Consider the following 21,622-nt stretch of genomic DNA (forward strand, 5'->3'; position numbering starts at 1 on the left):
AGAATGTAGTGCTCTTGTGGAAGATGGGGTTTTGTTTCCAGCACCCACAGCTGCTTGTAGCTACAGCTCCCAGGAATCTGACTCCTCTGGGCTCCATGGACACCTCTACTCATGTGTACATACATACCTTATTAAAAAGAAAAAATAAAATACACTAATAAGCCTATCGTAGTACTAGATGAATTTTCCCTTTAGAAAATGACATTAGTACACTCCAGGCAGACAAAAGAACCAGATGTTGGGATTCTTTCACTTTTTAATATGTGTAGCATTGGCTTATGCAATCAAACAGCTGAAATAGTAGAGGGAGATTCCCCAGAGAGCCACTGGGCTCCAATGGCTTAATGTGTTCTTTTTTCTTACATAGTGCAATCAATCATTTAGAAGATCCAGTGACTCATCCTTAGAGAAACAAAAAGTCATAGATTTAGTATCTCCATTTTCATCTGCTCTTCAATTTTACCTCCTTAAAACTCAGAAGGGATTTTTCATTGAGGAGTCATTAATTTGGTTATTGGCTAATGGGAGGTTAATGAATCAAACATGTGCTATCCTTAGATAAATCTACCAATTTCCTGCTTTGGATGCTTGCCATTAGTTTTGGTTAAGTTTCTGAATTATTAACCCCCAATGTATATGCTTTATACAAAATATTTTTCTTTTCTCTGCAAAATAATCTAAATATATTATTTTCCTACATATATTTGCAATATATTTAAGCTTACGTCTGTCTTGTAACTTTTAGCCTGGAAATACAAAGAGTTGAGATGGTTATGGGACTCTGCCATGGGAGTTGTTTCATCATGGAAGCACAATTCACTTTCTCAGGGATGCTCACCTTGCTGGCTCCTGAGACTGGAGCACAGTCACCTTCTCAGGGATGCTCACCTTGCTGGCTCCTGAGACTGGAGCACAGTCACCTTCTCAGGGATGCTCACCTTGCTGGCTCCTGAGGCTGGAGCACAGTCACTTTCTCAGGGATGCTCACTTTGCTGGCTCCTGAGGCTGGAGCACAGTCACCTTCTCAGGGATGCTCACCTTGCTGGCTCCTGAGACTGGAGCACAGTCACTTTCTCAGGGATGCTCACTTTGCTGGCTCCTGAGGCTGGAGCACAGTCACCTTCTCAGGGATGCTCACCTTGCTGGCTCCTGAAGCTGCAACAGTCACTACTGTGAAGATAGAGGCTGAACTAGATGTCATTCTGCTCAGCCGAGTGTTCTGACAGGTATTGGAGCAGTCTGTCTACTGCTGTATTGTCCACATTGTTCCATGATTAGTGTCTACCCTTCCAGATCGTAAACAGATTAAAGCAGCTACGCAGATGAAGACAGTGAGCTGCTTAAGGGTCTTTCTCTAGAAAGTGGCTATTGGACAGCCCAGAAATGATAAACCCAGAGAAAAACAAAATTCAAAAGCACAGCAACCTCAGGCACATGAGCATGATCACTGATGAGCTAATGATGGGTAGTGTCCAAGAACAGCATCCAGCTTATACAAGGTGCAGTGTGTACCACTCATTAATACAACCTCAGCTCGCCAGGAAAAGCTTACGTTGCATCCAAGCGGTCAATTTTAAAGGCATGCTAAGATTTCCACCAGATTGTTGTTATTACTTTTAATCTTATTAGTGTCTGTTCCTTAAAGGTTTAAGTTCAATTAATGAGAACATTTATTATGCTGTATGAGTCACTGACCATCCTTTGTATGTGTTTTTATGGCACATGTAATATGCACCAGGCACCAACTAGGAGTTGTGTTCACAACAGTGAATCAGACAAACAGTAATGCTCCCTGAGGGCTTGGATTGCCCTGGAATGATGGGTCTATTAAATACAAAAACAGAAAAAAGAAAAGAAATACATATACGTGTCCAACTTGAATAAAGGCTACAAGAGAAAAGAATGTGGGGTGTGATGTAGAACCCCAAGAATGGGCATGACAGGGTAGAGGTATGACAGATCATTTAGAACTACCAGACAGGACAACAGAACTCCCTCTAAAAAAGCCAGGATGGAGGCAGTAATAAGAAGGGTGGGGAGGGAGGGAGGAAGGGAGGAAGGGAGGGAGAGAGGGAAGTAGAGACGGAGGGAAAACGGGGCAGGGGGGGTTGTTTGCAGCAGAAAAATGGGCAAAAGGTTTGAGACAGTGTGAGGTCACAGAGGGTTCGCCAGGGGGATAGTCTGTGGACTGGGATACAGGTCAGAGAGAGTGTGGAATGGTTTGCTGTTAAAGAACAAAGAGCCTGACCGTGGAGGGCTGTGCAGAGGCCAGTGAGGAATTTGATCTTATTTGGAGTCTCATGTGAAGCCACAAAGGTTTCAAAGCGCAGCCACCAGGTGACCGGATCTGAATAACGTGCTGTGAGGACGATTTTTGCAAACTCCTAATCAGGACCCTGCATGGCTTTACACGGGGCCAAGGCCAGTTTTCAGCTCTGAAACTTGCTTGATACATTCTCTTCCCAGTCACTGGGGGCTCTGCCTTTCTTTCTTGTTCTTTTCCTTTTTTATCTTTAGTTTATACTACTATTCGATACCCTCAATCCAGAGAGCAATGTTAAAAACAGAACCAGACAAAACTTCCATTTGGCTCTTACGATAGATTTGGAGGGTCATTTTTGTGTGCTTTATCTATATATGCAAGAGATACATCTTTTGAAACGACATATTTCTGAGAGCTTGCATCTGAGTATGTATATGAAATGGAGTAGGACCAGAGAGTAGAAAGGGAAAAAAGATGATGATATTCATGTATATTACTCATCACATTTTTTAACTGGTAGATGTACTTCAGGAGACTGTTACATTAAACTTCCACAAACAACAACAACTTCTTCTTCTTCTTCTTCTTCTTCTTCTTCTTCTTCTTCTTCTTCTTCTTCTTCTTCTTCTTCTTCTTCCTCCTCCTCCTCCTCCTCCCCCTCCTCCTCCTCCTCCTCCTCCTCCTCCTCCTCCTCCTCCTCCTCCTCCTAACCAAAGACCCTGCAAGGCTCAAGGTGCTGTATTGTGCTGGAGCACCCTGCCTCTTTTTGTTCTCTATGTTCTTTGAAATCTTATTGAACACTGCTGTAGATCTTTTACCCATTTGCTAAAACATTTTTTTTCTTTAAGAAATACTGTCTATCCCACGAAACAGTCTCTAAAGAAATAATGCCAGAATTTTTATGAAATAGAGGGCAAGGGCAAGCTGAGCTGGCTAATTTATTCCATTCCCTATGCTTTGAAACAGGAGTTGAAGTGAATGAAAATGATTAAGTCTGCAGCGTGGCCTGCAGATATGAAAAGCTGCTGGGAACCATTGAGAGGGGAATGGCTTTAATTTACTGTGTGGATCTCGGCCGTGATATGCCTGCTTTTCATTTGCTTTCATTAGAGAGAGAGAAACACAGGACGAAGCTTTCAGAATGGCCAGAGTTGAAAAGAACCAGTTGCTTGAAGCTCTAAGATTGTTATTTCCATTGAACAATGGGGCATTGTTCCTGTGGAGTCCAGGGGCAGGGATCTGAGACTTGGGAAAGCAATTCTAACATCCTCTTTAGAGAGAATTCAAAAGGCTTCCCCCACTTGTAGGTGGGTCTGCAGAAGCCATGGAGTTATAAAGTTAGGACCTGGTGTAGGGAGCAGGGGCTCTGGAGACTACCCCCTACACTGAGGCTATTGTCTCTGGACTTTCTCCATATGGCTTAACCATTAGCATGCTTTATGACTAGACTACAGAATAAATAAGACTCCTGCCCTCATGGTCCTAGCCCAGCACCAATGTTGATGGCTTATTAACTGAGTACAACGTGGCCATGTGTGGTGTTACCATGTGGATGTAGGTGGGGAGAACTCTTGCATGCTCCTCTCCTTTGTTCCCAAGTCTTCACACTGAGCTCTGCTTGTACAGCCCGCACTGCCCAGAACGGAGTAAGGCAGCATTGACGATTTATGACAGCATTTAGTCACCCAGCCTTTGGTTTTTAATGTCTTGTAAAGAAGAAGAAGAAAGCAGTCCCGCCTCCATCTCCTAGAGAGGACGGAATGTTTCATTATCATGGTTTTAATCTCTGCCTAGCCTTTAAAAAGGTAGCATGGAAAACATCTGGGTTGCTTTGAAGTCAGTTTATTTTACTAAATTAAACTTTCTCAGATTGTGCCCCCTTTACTGTGCCATGTAATATTTGATTAATTCTGGCACAAGTACACCTATGTTTATAAACCTGACAATTTAGGCCGGAGATGAAGCAAGTTGGAGTCAGAAATTTGTGCCAAATTAAGTCTATTGGTAGGCTCCAGGATTTGTTTTTTATTTTGCATTCTTGATATTATTTTAAACAGTTCCCTGTGTGGATAAATATCTTTGTCTTTTTGAAGAGGAAGTGTGTACAGTCACTTAGAGCATGGGGTTTTGAGAAAGTTGGGTTTAAATTCCAGGTCCACAGCTCATTGTGGGAACCTCTGCAAAGTTACTTTGTGTCCTTGGGTCCCAGGAGCCTCAGCTGTGAAATGGTGACCACCTGTGATCACTGCCCCCAGGTATTCACACCCATGTGCAGCTGCGTCCCTACTGGTTTGGCTGACTTACGAAGACTGATGTGATGTCATGGGAATGATGGTGTGACTTCTGAGGGAAGGAATCATGAACATCATGGCTTTGGTCTTGTTCTTTTTCGTGAAATTATTCAGTCAGGAGAAAGTCAGCAGGCCTCTTGTAAGGACTGTGACACTGTCTGAGAAAAATCCACATGGCTAAGGTTTCCTGTCAATACCAGGACTGGATGAGTGAACTATCTTAGAAACAATCTCCACCCACAGTGAGGCCTTCAGATTCTGACAACCATGGTCTATAGTTTGTTTTCCCCCGTCTATGTAACAGCCCCGGCTGTTCTGGAAATAGCTCTGATGGAATCAGATCTTTCAATCATAGTTCCCCATCAGAGGATTGCTGAATGCATTAAATGTTGAGGTCAACCTTGCACCTTTGGAATGGCGGTGCCTCCTCCATCTCACCCCTCTCCTTCCTCTGCTCTTATTCTTCAGAGTCGTGGAATCAAAAACATGAGTCACATAGGAACCCTGCAATCACCAACTCCTCCTGAAGAATAACCTGGGCCTGAGAAAGGAGGCTCCCGTAAGTGCTGCCTGGAGCTGTTTGCTTGATCTGTGTGCTCGTGAAAACACTACTGTGGTGCTGGCTTTATCCTCTTCAGTGTTGAAGTTTAACACTATTCTGCAGATGAGGGGTCAAAACTTTTGTATGGTGGCCAGGGCTTCCACTCTGAGACCTGCCCAAGCCTCCGCCTCTCAGAACTCGCCCACCACCTCTTCTTTGCCTTGGCTTTAGTACGTTTTGCTCAATTCTTTTCAGATGATCTTGTCACTTCTGGACAAAGCTGGCTGATTCTTCTCACTTTTCTTGATGAATTGTCACTCAAGGCTCAGACCTCAGTCTCAATGCCACATCCCCAAGGGGACCTCTTAGATGTCACTTTTAACATTCTTACCTCCACTTTCACTGGTGTTTTCTCAGTGCTTGCCCTTTCTCCCAATGTCTGCTCTATGACAACAGGAACCCCAACTACCATGTCATCATTGCTTAATGTTTGGCTTAGGAAAACCTTCAGAGAATATTGACTGAATGAAAGAGTTTCCCTGGGCAGTTTTACCTGGCTGATGATTTTCTGTTGTTTAAAAGACTCTGTCTCTTCCTCCAAAATGTGAATGAACACTACCCAGCCTTATAAAACAAGCTCTTGGTTTAATAGTACAAATGATAAATTTGTTGTTAGTGAAATAAGTTATTTTTCAAAATCACACTACAAATGCAGTAAACCAACAGACTTCCCTAGGGTGTCAGATTATAATTAAATTTCTGAGATTCAGTTGACAGATAAGATTCAGAGATCATTTGTATTGAACAGAGTCTATTGTGACTTGAGCAAGTAAAACTTGTAGTTTTAATTCATGTAATTGAAAATGTGGTTAGCTAGAAAGGGCCTCAGCTTCCAGTCTAAGCAGGAGGAGAACTCTACTGATGGACCAACAGAAAATTGGAGGCATTCATCCAAGAAAAACCCAGTAATCCTTTAATAACGACACTCATCAGGTGGCTACTTCAGGACTCTCTTTGTAGCTTTAAAAACAGAAAATTAGCAATGATTGAGACTGTGCTGCACAACACATTCAGCTGGAGCCCAGGGCCGTCTTGTGTTACAGGACATTGAGTAGTTCAAATCCGTAAACTTGGACTGAGTGTTTGGAATTGTATAATATTGTATGTACAGGTAAGAAATGCTAAGTCTCCATCTGAAGCAAATTTCATTGATTGCCATGTTGCAAAATGGGAGTTGACTATGGTAGATTAACAATGGGCAAAGATGGCTCCTTTGATATTGTTACCAAGAGTCTTGTGATTACTATTAATTTTAGTTTGTAAATATCACACACTTTACATGGCAAGAAACTGTTAATTAATTTAACAAATACTTGCTATTGAGGTCCATATATTCTAGGCTCTTTTTTAGACAACTCAGGTGCTGCAGAGGGCACAATACATGTTAGCATCTCCTCACCCTGAACAAATCTTGACATGGCAAATGGCTTAGCACCATTGAAAATTGCTGTCAGTGTGCACACAGGAAACTATCATCAGGTCATCCATGGGTTCCGAAGAGTCTGGAGCTTCCCCAGGCTTTGTGTTTCATTCAGGTCAGCTGTGGTTCCCTGAAGTCTACAAAAGTCCCTCTGTTTTAAGGAGACCGAAGCTTATTAAACTTGCTCTCATGCAGCCAGAGGGGTTCCAGTTCTTAAAGGTTAGGGAAGAGTTGTGTACAAAGAAACCAAAGGTGGCCAGCAGCCTGGAAACTGAGGACAGACCACATTCCAGTCCAGACCTGAGGAAGCAGGGTACATCTATAAGTTACTTTCTGTGACAAAATGCAGGTGATCTGGGTATGCTGTCTTGGCCAGCATCCTGAAGCTTGCCAGGTCTGAATCATCTTTGAAGGACAATGAATTGTAAGTGAGCCTGATGTCTACCAAAGTTTGAGAGGACTCTGACAAGATATCACAATCTGATTGGCAATAAACCCCCATCATACTTTCTCAAGGGTTTCAAAGTCTTTGGGCAAAATCACGTTTTTCCAGGTACCCTATAAAGCACTTGTTACATTTCTAAATCCATGTAACAAACCCAAAAATAACCACTAATCAAAAGGTAGAAAATTATTTCTGGTTAGTAGGTTATGTTAGCTAAGGTGGGCGTACAGATCACAAGTGTTGTGGTTTACTCTTAGGTCAAGTGTTTCTTTGATTAATTGGAAAACAATATGCAATTCTATCTGTTGTTTTACAAAGTTAGTATCTGGACATTTGTATCATTGGCTATGAAACTTTAAACTTAGATCTCTTATTTTAAATGTCCATCAACAGTATATCAGTTGAACCGACATGTAGTGATGTGAAATACTAGATTGGCTTAAAAAATCTTTGTTTAGGTATGTTTGCAAAGATTTTTCTCTGAAAAATGATGAGAGAAAATTTCCTCTTCATATTTCTTTGATACGCGTGCGTGTGCATGCTTGTGTGTGTGTGTGTGTGTGTGTGTGTGTGTGTGTGTGTGAAGGGCTCATTGTGCTTTGTGTTCTTCCTTTACACAAGCAGGAGAAACTACCAGCTCATGAAACACTGCTGCAGTTCATGCCACCAAACAGGTGTTGCATGACAAGACGAAGCCCCGAAGAAATCACTGAACCTAGTTATTGTTGGAAACACAGCTGGATGAATGTGGGAGACATTATAGGTCTTCAGCAACAGTCTGCAGAGCTGCTAGGGTTCGTGGGAGAGGACAGGAAGTGTTAATTTAAAAATAGTTCTCCAAGCCAAGGAAGAAGAGACAAGAAAAAAACAGCATTTCATTTCTTAATTTGTTTGGGTTACCTCTTAGGAGCCGAGTAAGGAGAGATCTGGGGTTAGTGCAGGGAAAGTGCTTTGAAGGGCTGTCGGACTCAGGGCCTCTCTCTCTTTCAGAACTCCTAACAAATATTTTTAGAGGGAGAAATTCTTGTCTTAAAAAAAATGTGCTTCAGAGGGAAGATTACTAAGAAAGGCACCGAATACACCATCATCAAAATAATTTCCTTTTAATGTTTTTAAAACTCTGATTATAATTAAGAAAACAGAAAGAAAATGACCTATAGATTCCAATATTTTACATCTTGGGTTAATATAATTTTTTTACCTTTTAATTATTTTTGGGTCCAAGTTATATTTCCTCTGTTTTGCTTTTGGGTGGGAGCAGGTTCTCCTGTAGCACAGGCTGGGCTGAGAGTCACTATGGAACATGGATGGTGTTGATATCAGGGCCTCCTGCCTCTACCTCCCATGTGAGTGCTGGCATTACAGGTCTGTGCTACCATGACTGTTTCATGCAGTACTGGGGATTAAACCTGGGACCTTGTGCATCATGGGCAAGCACTTTCTCTGTACATTACATTCCCAGCTCATGATTTTTAAATTATAAAATCTTGCAAAACCTCTACCCTTTGTCTTCAGATTTCAAGTCACATGTTAATTTAGTATTTCTGCAAGTCACTGAGAGTGATCCTTATTACCATATGTATATTTTAAATTACTCTTGGGACTTTTTCCCCTGGGTAAAATGAAGGCATGCCTTTCATTTTTCTTCAGGGTGTTTGGGAAAAATTTAGATGTTGACTTCAGCTAAGATGGCTCTGTAAAAGAAGGATCAACGCTCTGTCCATCTCCCAACTCTAGTCTGACTTAAAAGAAGGGAAGTTAAGTATACAACCCTGCAAATGACATAAAAGATGTAGGTGGATTTTTCTTTCCCACCACCAGTTCCCAAATAACCAACATGGAGATTCAATATTAATTATGAATGCTCAGCCAGTAGCTCAGGCTTATTACTAACTAGGTCTTACAATTTAAATTAACCCATTTTTTACATTCTGCCATGTGGCATTGCCTCTCTTTCATTTTGCACCTTCTGTTTCCTCTTCATGTCTTGCTGATGACTCCTCTGACTCCACCCTTCTTCTTTCCAGTGTCCTTAGTCTGGTTCTCCCACCTAACCTTATCCTGTCCAGCTATTGGCCAGCCAGCTTCTTTATTAAACCAATCAGAGCGTAATTTACACAGTGTACAGAAGGGTTATTCCACAGCAAAAAGACTTTGTGTAGACCCTGGCTAGTAGTTACAAGCATTTTCTTACTGATATGATGGCACCAAAAGGCAATTTCCTTCCCTTTACAGTTTCCATGCTGTAGGGATGGCTCATGAACCTTGCTCCATTTCCATTGAGCGCTGGAATTTGTAACATATTGTGGGGTCTTTGACTGAACACTTCTTTCAAAGACACTTTCTACTATTGTAGAAAATTTGGTTTTCTTTAATGAACATTCTGCCTGGCTATGGAATAAATGGGACTTCTGGGAACAAGCATTTGTTTGGATTTGCTTGCCAGGATGTTGAGTTTCTTTGACTGCCAAGTCTCAGCTTCCCTGGGCCTCTTATTCTTAACTACCCTGAAGAGTTGCCTTCTGGGTGGGAGAAGCCTGGATGCTGTCTCTCTTTGCTTCTGCCTGGCTTCTAACTATCGCACACTCTACATCTCACCTTAAGGAAAGTTTCATGTCCTTTGCACAGAAAGGTAATTTTGTTTAACAACTTGCTATTTAAAATGCTCATCTGCAAGGGGATGATTGTGAATTTTGATGTATACATTAGTTAAGCAGTATGCAACCATTGAGAATACAAAATCTATAACAACTTAGATAAAGGCTACATTAGCAAGTGAGAAAACTACGTTCTATAAATAGTATTGTCATGACTAAGTTAAAAAAGAATTCTACTTTCCTCTAAAACTTATTATTGAAAAGTATGAAAGAAAAATTATTAAATTATGGTTGATAACAAGTGATAAAATCATCAGCAAAATGCGTACACTGTTTTAAAATTTTCTGTAACAGAGGTGATTTTTAACCTACCAATGTAAGTTACAATGGTCAATACTTTTCCTTTTTAAGTAAAACTAATCATGATCAGATACTCTTTTGTTTTTTCGTAGCTTGAAGGATCAATTCCCAATTCTAGAAGTAGGTGAGAGACACAGAGAGGAAAAGATGATGTAGGCAGAAGGCATGCTTTAGCTCACCTAGTTCATACAAGTGTATAGAGTAATTACGAGATGTTTAACAGGTAACTAATTGAGAGCACTCTTTATTTTAGCTAATGCCACACTCCAAATCTGGTTTAGACAACAGAAAACAATTTTTCAATAAAACTTCTCTTAATGTAAATACAGAAGGTTGTTGAAAATGTTCATCTGATATGCTCAGTCATCTTCTCACCCTGGGACAAGGTACCAGAGATGATAACTTAGTAGGGGAGGATTTCACCAGATGAAAAGCCACTAGCAATTAACATCTGCTGAGCTAAGGACAATCAGTCTTCTCCAGGGATGAGCCCCCTGATAAGTGATCCAATTCCAAGGAAATGGTCAGCCCTAAATAAATATTCATATAAGCAACACTAAATGGACTCAGCAAGCTGTATTTGTGTTTGTGTGTGTGTGAGTGCATGTAGCGATAATTAATTAATTAAAGAGGAAGAGGTTATGCGTTTGAGAGGGAGTATGGGAGAAAACAAGGAAAGAGTTGGAGCTGGGAGAGGGATAGAAATGATATACATACATTACTCATGAATGAAAAATCTCAAAAAATGAAAATGAAAAAAAATTGAAATTTTGTTTATTTATGTGTGTGTGAGAGCTAAACTATTCATGTGAGTGTCAAAAGACAACTTGCAGGCATTTTTTTTCTCTCCTTCTTCTATATGGGCTCCAGGGATTGAACTCAGGTCATCAGGCTTGGTACCAAACACCCTTACTCACTGAGCCCTCTTGCTGGCCCAAAGATTTCTTTTGCTCATAGCTTCAGATGGTTCTAGTGTCTCTGGACTAACATGTGGTGAGGCAGAATGTCATGACGAGATGTCTATGGTGAAGCAAAGTGATTTACTTCATGCAGACAGAAGACAGGGAGGGGAGAGTAAGTGGCCAGGGACAGGATCTACCTTCAAGGCATACCTCCCAGCAACCTATTTCCTTCAGCCAGGCTTCACCTCCTGACAGCCATTCAATAGGAATTTATCAATGAATTGATCAATTGATGAGGTTAGTATCTTTATAAATCAATCACCTTTAAGTATTGCCACTAGCTGGAGACCAGGCTTTCAACGTATTAGTCTTCAGGAGTCATTTCAGACTTAACTCACAATACTGTGTTTTAATAGTGATCATCAAATCTCAATCTAAGAAGAATTCTTCAGTGTGAGTGAGGGACATAGAGGCTCAGAGAGCAGAATGATCTGCCTGAGTGAACAGCAGTGTTGAATGTAGAACACGCACACCCAGGCTTGCAGAGGAGGAATTTTCCTCTGTCTCCCAAAAGCTTAATGAATTCAGTGTCTTCCTTGGCCTGGAAGAGTTTTAGTTTTGCGTTGCTGGTTTGTCTGACATGCAAAGTATAAGAGCCAAAGAACATGATAACAGTTTTCCATATGTCTGCCTGGCCAAAACTAACATACTCTGGCAACTGAGTCGCTAGAGCAATCTGGAAGACTTCAACACCGGGGCGAGAGCCCCTTCCCTACACGAAGAGGAATATCAGGGCTTGAACCAGGCTCTGCACTAGGGAATGGGGGTGAACTTGGGAGAAAGGTACTTCTGGAAATGCAAATAGCCACACAAGAGTTAAGAGAGAGATCCCAAGGAGACAACTCGACATCTTCTGAAGCCTTCCCTCCATGCTTAGTGCTAAGGGAGGGTCGGCGAGCCTAGCACCTCAGGGACTGCTTTGTTTATTGATGCTTTAGAGGAAATATTCCTCTTCACACGGCAATTGTGTTGGCTAGTTGTTGGGAGGAAATTGGGATTTTCTTTTTTCAGATGGGAAATTGGGAGATAATTTATAAAGAAAAATCTGATGTGGTTCAGTAACTCTTAAGTGGCTTCCCTTCTTCTCTCGGTAACTTCCTCTCTGTGTTTGTGGGTGGAATTTCAGCCTTATGACGTGTTCAGTTATTTCATTTTTCTGGTGTGTGTGTGTGTGTGTGTGTGTGTGTGTGTGTGTGTGTGTGTGTGTGTAGGGAAACACAGAAAACATAAGGACATATGACATAATCTTCTACTCTCTTATTTTTTGGCATCCCAGAATAGCATGATCACTAAAGAGAGCAATGCACTAAGAGCCATTCAGTCTTCTGCCTGAACCCAGCATGGCCTCAGCATTCATCTTCACTAGTCCACACTGCCAAGAAAGGGGGTTTCTCTCCAGTGGGAGACAGAGGCATGTGTAAGCAGAAATATTCACTTAAAAAAAAAAAAGACATTTACTTAGAGTTTCAGCTTTCTTTAGTTCCTCGACTTTTAAAACCCATCACTGGCCGGGTGGTGGTGGCGCACGTCTTTAATCCCAGCACTTGGGAGGCAGAGCCAGGCAGATCTCTGTGAGTTCGAGGCCAGCCTGGGCTACCAAGTGAGTTCCAGGAAAGGCGCAAAGCTACACAGAGAAACCCTGTCTCGAAAAACCAAAAAACAAAACAAAACAAAACAAAACAAAACAAAAACAAACAAACAAACAAACAAAACCCATCACTGTAGAGTGAAAGATGCAATGGTTTAAAATAACTCCCTTCCTGTTTGAAAATGCCTGGAAATGAATTTCTAAAACCCAGACTGACCCTTTTGGGCAAAGGCTTATGTTAAGTGTTCTATAAAGGAGGTGATACGGTGCCTTATATTCTGCCACTGTACATCTGCCTAACTCTGAACAAACTCAAGGAGGAAATTGGACATAGCCAGTAGGATCTCAGTGTGCCCCACAGGTTGGTTCTAAAATGGTTTAATTGTGGACACTTTGCGACCAAATAAACACAAAATCTGAGAGTTTAGAATTGTTCAGTGGAGTTCAAAGACAGTTGGTGAGCATGGGCTTGTGTGGCTGTTGTGTCTAAAAATGAACAAGATGGAGTTTATATTCCCTATGTCGTTTGTTTTCATTTTGATTGTTCGGTAGTTCTAAAGCAGTATAGTCTTCCAACATACTCCAACATAATTTCGAATACTTACGAGAAAACACAGCCAAGCCACGAGTGCTATTGAGCTGAAAATATGCTGAGTGTAAACAGCAGGTTACAAATCAGATATTTTCGGTCTTTTGTTACATAGGAAAGCAGGATCAGGAGAATTCTGGACATGCCTAGACAGATGGAGACATGTAAAAAGCTATGCCCAAATTTTGAAGGGGTACTTACTATCCAACTTGAATATCTTAATAAATGCATGAGGAAATCTTTTACACAGCAATGACTGCATTTCTATCCATTTGACCATCTATCCATCCACTTACCCATCTACTCATTTGTCTGTTTAATGAATATTATGTATATACCGTGTGCCCAGGGCCCATCCTCTGGGTAGTTGGACACAATTTAGTGATAACAAAAGAGGTTATATTCATCTTTTACCTGTGTTTTAAATTTTCTCAGGTGTATGTAAAGATAATTTAAATTACAGCCCTTTGAGTTCCTCGATGTAACTCTTAAGGATTCAGTCCTGTTGGGCTCATTTACAGAATATTCCTAGCTGGTTGGGCTCCAATTCTTATTTCCCTATGTAATGGGTTTGAATGAGAAAAATTTTCCACAATCTTAGGCATTTAGTCCTCTTGGTGGTGATGTCTGGGGAGATGTAGGTGTTTAAGACCTTGGTAGACTTAAGACATGGGAGTGGGGTACACTTTCAGATAAGAAGCCTTGCTTACTTTGAGTTTGTTCTCTGTTTTGTGATTGTAGTTCAAGAGGAGAGCTTTCAGCTTCCTGCTCCCACCGCCTGCCCTGCCTGCTGCCATCTCTCCCTGCTCTTCAGACTTTAACCTTCTAGAACCACAAGTCAGAGTAAACGTCTCTAAGTTGCTTTGGTCACAGTGCTTGATGGAAGCAACAGAAAAGTAACTAATATCTTCTGCCTCCATGATACGCTGGTCTACCTCCTAATTATGGAATGATCTGGAAGATAGCAGGGGGACAAATCCATGAAATCACACCGGAGTGTTCAAAGTAAGCCTGCACAGTGTCTGTTTACCATAAGAAGAGTTAGTTGGCTTTGGCCAAGTTGACAGGGGGATGTGGCAAGATGGGAGACCCCTAAGGACACTGTGACCCATACCAATACTGTTGTGACTTTAGATTAAGGTCAATAAAACAGATACCATGGAGAACAATCAAGACCTTACTGCTGAATCAGCTAGTCTGGTGCTCTGTCTTGTGCTGTGGGATGTTCTGTATGGCAAATGTGTTGCTCTGATTGGTAAATAAAACACTGATTGGCCAGTAGTCAGGCAGGAGGAAATATAGGCAGGACAAGGAGGAGAATAAAGCTGGGAAGTGGCAAGGTATAGATTTATAGAAATGGATTAATTTAAACTGTAAGAACAGTTAGCAAGAAGCCTGGTACGGCCATCCAGTTTGTAAGCAATATAAGTTTCTGTGTTTACTTGATTGTGTCTGAGCGGCTGTGGGACTGGCAGGTGAGAGAGATTTGTCCTGACTGTGGGCCAGGCAGGAAAACTCTAGCTACAGTCTTGAAAACAAGACTGCAGGGAAATTCCTCCTTGAACCCCAGCTGGTAGAGCATAGCAGCTGTGTGATCTTTCGGAAGAGCCAAGGATTACACATCTTTAAAGAATAACATAGTATTTTCCTTTAATATTGACTTTTTATTTTCTTTATCTTGATTAGAATTAGATTTAATAGGCCTTTTGTTATCACAACAGAGAAAGATGTCATTCACGATGCCAAGTTGTAAATAGTATGTCGTGCTGACGGATATCCAGATAGCATGGAAAGGAGGGCCTAATCACTCAACATCCATCAGCAATTAGGCTGGACACATAAACAAGAACACATGTTGAGACCGATGTACGTATTGATTAGAACAGCTAAATTCTTCTTTAGCAAGGGTCACAGAGCCTGCTGCCCCTCAACCCTATGTGAGCAAGGGTTACACAGCCTTGCTCCCCTCAATACTGTGTGAGCAAGGGTCACAGAGCCTTGCTTCCCACCCCCCTGTGGGAGCAAGGGTTACAGAATCTTGGTCCTCCCAACCCCATGTGAGCAATGGTTACAGAGCCTTGCTCCCCTGCAACCCTGTGTGAGCAATGGTTACAGAGCCTTGCTCCCCCCCAACCCCATGTGAGCAACGGTTATAGAGCCCTGCTCCCCACAACCCCATGTGGTATATATGAGAGAAGCTGGGGGAGGTCAAGGAAAAATAAGCACAAGCCCAAGACAGACTTGAAAAATAAGCAGTAACATCTGGCAAGTGACTTCCTCCCACGGACGGACATAGGAAGGGTCTCTAGGGCAGCTCATGAGGAATGTTTGTCTTGGCAGCATGTTGGCTTAACGTCCATCAGCTCTGTGAACGAGCTTTGCTTGGGTTTCTGTCTCTCTTGGTGTTGGACCTAAAGCTTGATTATCACAAGCTGCCATTCATTAGCCATTCTCCAGCATCATAGGTTTACTCCAAAGTGTTCTCAAAAGATTCTTAAGTATTAAAGACTGTATAACTCTTCATTATTTAAAATGCTGTTTATATCATTTTAATGAACTCTATTATTTATGTTGCATAGGTTTGTCACTGAATTTTTTCAGTTAACATAGAGAACATTTGATTTAAATTCTAACAGTTTAGTATGTACCCTAGGCACACCGGTGTGACACATGTCTGTTTTAATTTCGATTTCTTGGTGCACAGTTATTACATGAAATGATTAATGATACACCAGTCTAGAATTATGTAACATGTTATTGTATATCTCATCCCTGGATTCACAAAGGACACCTTCAAGCCTTTTCTTACTAGGCCAGATCTAGTTTTTATTGTTTTTGCAGGCAGAGAAAGAGGAAAGAGTATATTATATACCGAGAAAAATAAATAAAACAGAAGTTTATAAATAGAAAAACCTGGAGTCTTTTTGTCTAAGTTTCATAGTGATAATTTCTTGATTTTGTGGAACTCTAAAACAAAATATTAGAAAATTATTTTTTCATTGTGTAGTTACTATTTTAAAGATAATGTAAAGATAGTAAAGCTTGAAAATTGTATTGTGGGAATCTTGTGACTTATTGTTTCTCAGAGCGAAGGGGATGGAGGGATGTGTTCTCTGTCATGGGAAGGAGCATGGGACAATGGAGTGTCTACTCAAATTTCCCACCTCACTTCTTTATCATCCCTATTGCTCAATCATTACCATTTATGGAAACCAGATGTAGGCAGAGTAGCTCACATGTGGAATAATTCTGCCTTAAGTTATGAGAATTGTGAGTGTCCTGGTTTCAGAATTTTTATGACAATGCTGGGGATTTGTTTTGTTTTATTTTAATTTTTAGGTATAGGCTTTTCACATAGTGAGACCATCTGTTTCTTTGGAGCCACACACTTCTTGATAAATACCTCTTGGAAAGACTTAAGCACATCTGCACACATGATCTACAAGGAAAGAAAAGTCCTGGGATTCCCAAAGGGGGAGGTTCCATGAGCAGCTGTTATTTGAATGGCAGCACAGGAACCAAGCACTTCCCAACAGCTCTCCAAGAGGGAGAGACACAATCACAGACCTGTCACATGTTGTTTTAGGAAAAAAAAAGCCAGCATAAAAATATAATTTACAGGCAGTTTCATTGAGTAAAGGCTCTTGCCGATAATCATAATGACTGAGTTTGATTCTCAGGACGCACATGCTGGAAGGAGAGAGCCAACACTTGCAAGATGTCCTGTGACCTCTTCATGTGTACTCTGGCACCTGTGTATGCACAAAGTAAATAAATAAATATAAAAAACCAAAGTATTGAACATAATCTACTTTCTTGAAGAGTCCAAAGGCATCTGGAGAATGGCAAATATATCTTGATTTCAGATACTTGACACAAGGACTAGTTTTTGGGTTGGCAACAAGGTAGTAGGAGTGGGTATATCTAGAGGAGTATCCTGGGAAGAGATAGTCCTGGCTAACAGTTATTTTTAACTTAATAATTAATTAACTTATTTATTGAAGTGCTGAGGATTGAGTCTGGGCTCATACATGCTAAGCAAATGCTCTACTATTAAACTGTATACCAGTCATCACTTATATATAATGTATAGATGTGAAAACCTGAGATCCTAACTCTCTGTCTCCCTCTATTGCCCCAGACCCAGATGATCAACCAATCATTGTTCATCCATCTTAGGTTTGTTACAGGAAGCTCATAATAGAGAAGTTCAAAGGGATTTATTACAGAGATCTAGGGCGTCCTAAGTGTCTTTCTTAGTTAGGGTTTCTATTGCTGTGAAGAGACACCATGACCACTGCAACTCTTATAAAGGAAAACATTTTATTGGGGTGGCTCATTTATAGTTCAGAGATTCAGTCCATTATCATCATAGTGGGACATGGCAGCCTGCAGGCAGACATGGTGCTGGACAGTTAGCTAAGAGTCCTACATCTTGTAGGTAACAAGAAGTGGTCTGTGTGTCACACTGAGTGAAGCTTGAGCAAAAGAGATCTCAAAGTCCACCCCCACAGTGACACATTTCCTCCAACAAGGCCACACTTACTTCAGTAAGGTCACACCTCCTAATAGTGCCACTCCCTTTGAGGCCATATTCTTTCAAACCACCAACTAAGGAAAAGAAACCTGGGAGGAAGGCACCCCAAAAGACATAGAAATCAAGGCTTGTTGGTGTTCTGGAACTTGCTTAATGCTCCCCGTCTTATGGTTGGCCGTTTACAGCCTCTCTATCATTCACAAGTTGGTATGTTGTAAAACTTCCCTTTCACTTGATTCTCCTTCTTTTTAACAATAGCTAATGAAAGGTTACACTGATCTACCCCCAAATCCCAACTGCTATCCTATAACATTGAACAAATTAATCAGTGACAAAATATGTACATAGCAGGACAAATCCTTTGGCCTGAGAGAAAGGAGAGAGGGAGGAGGAAATTGCGTTTTCCCTAGAAGATCAGTATGGACTCTGGCAGCAGTTTAGTTTTATTGTGATGGTTCAAAGCCCCATGCAAGAAAAGCGTAGTTCACAGCTTTGTAGCTATTGAGAGTATACCCATCAGGAGGTGGAACTGCTGGAAGGCCTTAGCTTTAACATGACTCAGAAGGTGTGCTTTTGAAGATGATGAAACTCTGGTTTCTCTCTTCCTCCTTCTGTCTCTGGTTCTCAGCTACATGGAGTCAGCAGTGTCTTTACTACAGCCCAGACTCAACAGGGCCTAGGAAGCATTCACTGAAACCTTTAGTAGAAACGAATCTTTCTCCACATAAGTTGATTATTTCAGTATTTTGATGTAGTAACAGAATGCTGACTCCCTTCCTTCTAGACTACTGTGGCATCCAGAGGATTCTTAAAGCTAAAATCTCATTTACAACATCTGGAACATAACAGCTCCATTAGTCAAGGTCAGGGCATGGGGAGCCTGTGAAACATTATTTTCTACACTAATTTACACATAATTTAGCAGAAATACTAACTGTAACTCGAATCTTTTCTTTTTCTCAGAATAACAGAGACAGATAACCATGACAACTGGTTATCAAGAAACATGGAAAAAATAAGCTTTCTTCTACTGGAGAATTTCTGAGTTTATCTTTTTCTGGGAAAAGAGAGATGTGCATGAAGACAGCAGTCTTGAGTAATTTCCCTGTTCCCTTTCCATTTCTAATGGAGATGGCATTAAACATCTGTGTGGGATTGGAGTCCTAAATGTTGCATTGATTTCACTTCTTATTTCTTTATCTGACAGTTTTCCCAGTCAGCCATTGTGTGGCTGAATGCTTCTTACTCTTACACACACTGTAAGACACTTAAGTATGTAGGTGGAGTTTCTTTGTGTCTTGGCAGAAACTAATATTAAATATAAATTCTTGGTCAATAGCTCAGGCTTGTTACTAGCTAACTCTTACAACTTAAATTAATCCATTTCTATTAATCTACATTCTGCCATGTGGCATTACCTCTCTTTCATCTTACAACTCTTATTTCCTAGCTGTGTCTGGCTGGAGACTTCTCTGACTCTGCCCTTCTTCTTTCCACTGTCCTTAGTCTGGGTCTCCTGCTTAACTTTATCCTGTCCAGCTATTGGCCAGTCAGCTTCTTTATTAAACCAGTCACAGCAACATATATCCACACAGTGTAAAGGCCTATTGCGCATAAGTGCTCATGTTCCACTTGTACACTAGCTTGGCTCTTCCTTCCCTTCACAGGCTGAGTTCTTTTCTCATCAACCTTCTGTGTGTTCACACCCATTTCTGATGCCACCTCAGATTTTCCTGGCATTGCAACCCTCATTTTTAACTCCTGCTCTTCCTACTTTGTCTACTACCTAATCCACTGGTTTGGAAGCTTTTAGAGCCCACACTAGGCTATCTCACAAGGCAAGCTTCAGGAGTCTGTATGAGAAGAGTGAGTACTGGGCCTACTGGCCAAAGATCTTACGTCTTTTGCAAGTATTGAGAATTTGTGAAGAAATGAATGTTTGTTACATTCATATTTTGGAGAATACAAGGTGTAGCATTGCCTGTGTATAACTCTTAGATGAAAATTTGCAATAATCTCTCTCACTTTTTGGTAACTTAGATTTTCACTAATATGTGAACACAGTTCTAAATAGAAAGTAGCGGTAATTTGCCGTGCACTAACTAATGGTGCCCATTTGGTGATTAATCCTCCCAGGTTGAACCTATATCTGAAACAACATTGTGGCAAAATACCTCAGTTCTCCTCCACCCCAAATAGGACAATTGGAGAAATTATTTCTCTGTATTCTTAAGCCGTCTTTACTGCCTGTCCATGTTGGCTACTTCAGCACTTGTTGGAGGTCCTCTGAAGACTTTGAAAACAAAGTCTTATTCGTGACTCTGGGAGTAACGTCTCTATCCACATCACAGTGGCAGGCTCATCACATTCTGTTGGCAAACTGATGGCCTTCATGCCAGTTCACCTTTCACTGGATTTCTCCCACAGGGAATTTACAAGGAAAGTATGGAGTGGAAAGGGTCTTTATCTTTCCTAAAGAAAAGTCTCCCCTCCTTTTCAAGATATCCATTCATCTAAAAGGAGAGTTTTGCCTAAGGCAGGAGACTCAAGTAGGGATTGAATTCAGAACAGTGAAAGAGGCTAGCCCTTAATTAATGCAATATTTAGCTAGAACTTCCTTGTTGTTGGCCTTATACCCAAAAGTAAAGGACTTAGAGGGGTTCCCAGGGTTACATTTTATTATTAAATAATCTGATCTCAGTCTTCTGTCAGAAAATACGTTCATAAATTGAAAAGGTAAGTGTCTAGGAACTGCTGAATAATAAATCTGTTGTCAGATAAGTCAAAATTCTAAAATCAAACTCCAAGAAGAGAATGATAAAAATGAATAGAAAATTCTCTTTTGGAAAGTTTGATATACACACTTTCAGCCTGGAACAGCATGTCAAATGGCCTCTGGACTGTCTTCAAGACACACAATACCTCAGTGAATTTCTAGACTTTGAGTCTGGTTAATTTTGGTGTGTGCTTTTTTGATTCATAAGCTATTTGTAATAAAGTTTATAAGTAAGAAGAGAACAACTTCAGCTCTTAGAAATGCTTAATTCAATAAACAAGTGGTAAGGGCTAGTTCTCCAAAATAGGATGTTTCCAGATTTATCCTTTAATACATTTAAGACACATTAAGATAGAAAAGGATGATTTCAAGTTTTTAAGTAAGCTATATAAGTTATTAGGAAAAGAGACACACTAACTTGAGCTACATACTAAAATATGAATGTAAAACATGGTCAAAAACCTAAACTATGAACTAAGTTTTTATTTTCTCTGATTGAATGATTTAATTCCTTTACCTTGTCTTCAAGCCTTGATTTCAATTTGATCCAATCTATTGGTGAGGTTTTCCCCCTGACCTTTTTATTAGACTCACTGAATTTTTCATCTCAATTTTTATTTCAGCTGGATTTCCTTCAGAATTTCTATCTCTTTATTGAATTCTATTTTCATATCCTGACTTGTCTTCTTTATTTCATCTAGCTGTTTATGTTTTCCCTTGTTTTCATTCCAACATTTATTCATATCGCCTTTGAGTTCATTGAACGTATTTATAACTGTTAATTTGAATTCATTGTCTTGTGTATCATCTAAGTTGCTCTCCTCAGGGATCATTTTTGGAGGAGACGTATTATCTTTGTGTGTGTGTGTGTGTGTGTGTGTGTGTGTGTGTGTGTGTGTTGTATGTGTGTTTTCATGATGAGATCTGGGCATTTTGAGCTAGCTCAATGGTTGAGTCTTTTGGTATGGAGGTATAACTTACCATTGTAGAGCAGACATTTGAATCTCTACTTGTTTTTACCTCATCTTATTAAGTTTTGGATCAGCTGGGTAGTGCTTGAGGTTCAGCCTTGGAGCTGCTGAGGGCTAATGAGCGATTGGTGTATCAGAAATGGTCTTGGCTCAGCTAGGAGAAAGGTCTAGCTTCTAACTATAGGAATAGACCCCCACCCAACCACCCCCAATAGAGCAAGC

General features: G+C 40.7%; 1 long non-coding RNA gene across 1 annotated transcript; it reads left to right on the forward strand.

Moving 5' to 3' along the window:
- Positions 1 to 5,019: 5,019 nt before the first annotated feature.
- On the forward strand, positions 5,020 to 14,289 carry LOC131910755 (uncharacterized). Its single transcript, XR_009379212.1, has 2 exons — positions 5,020 to 5,113; positions 13,858 to 14,289. It is a non-coding gene; the product is annotated as an uncharacterized LOC131910755 (long non-coding RNA).
- Positions 14,290 to 21,622: the final 7,333 nt, after the last annotated feature.

Source organism: Peromyscus eremicus, chromosome 5, assembly GCF_949786415.1.
Source record: "Peromyscus eremicus chromosome 5, PerEre_H2_v1, whole genome shotgun sequence".
Classification (NCBI taxonomy): domain Eukaryota; kingdom Metazoa; phylum Chordata; class Mammalia; order Rodentia; family Cricetidae; genus Peromyscus; species Peromyscus eremicus.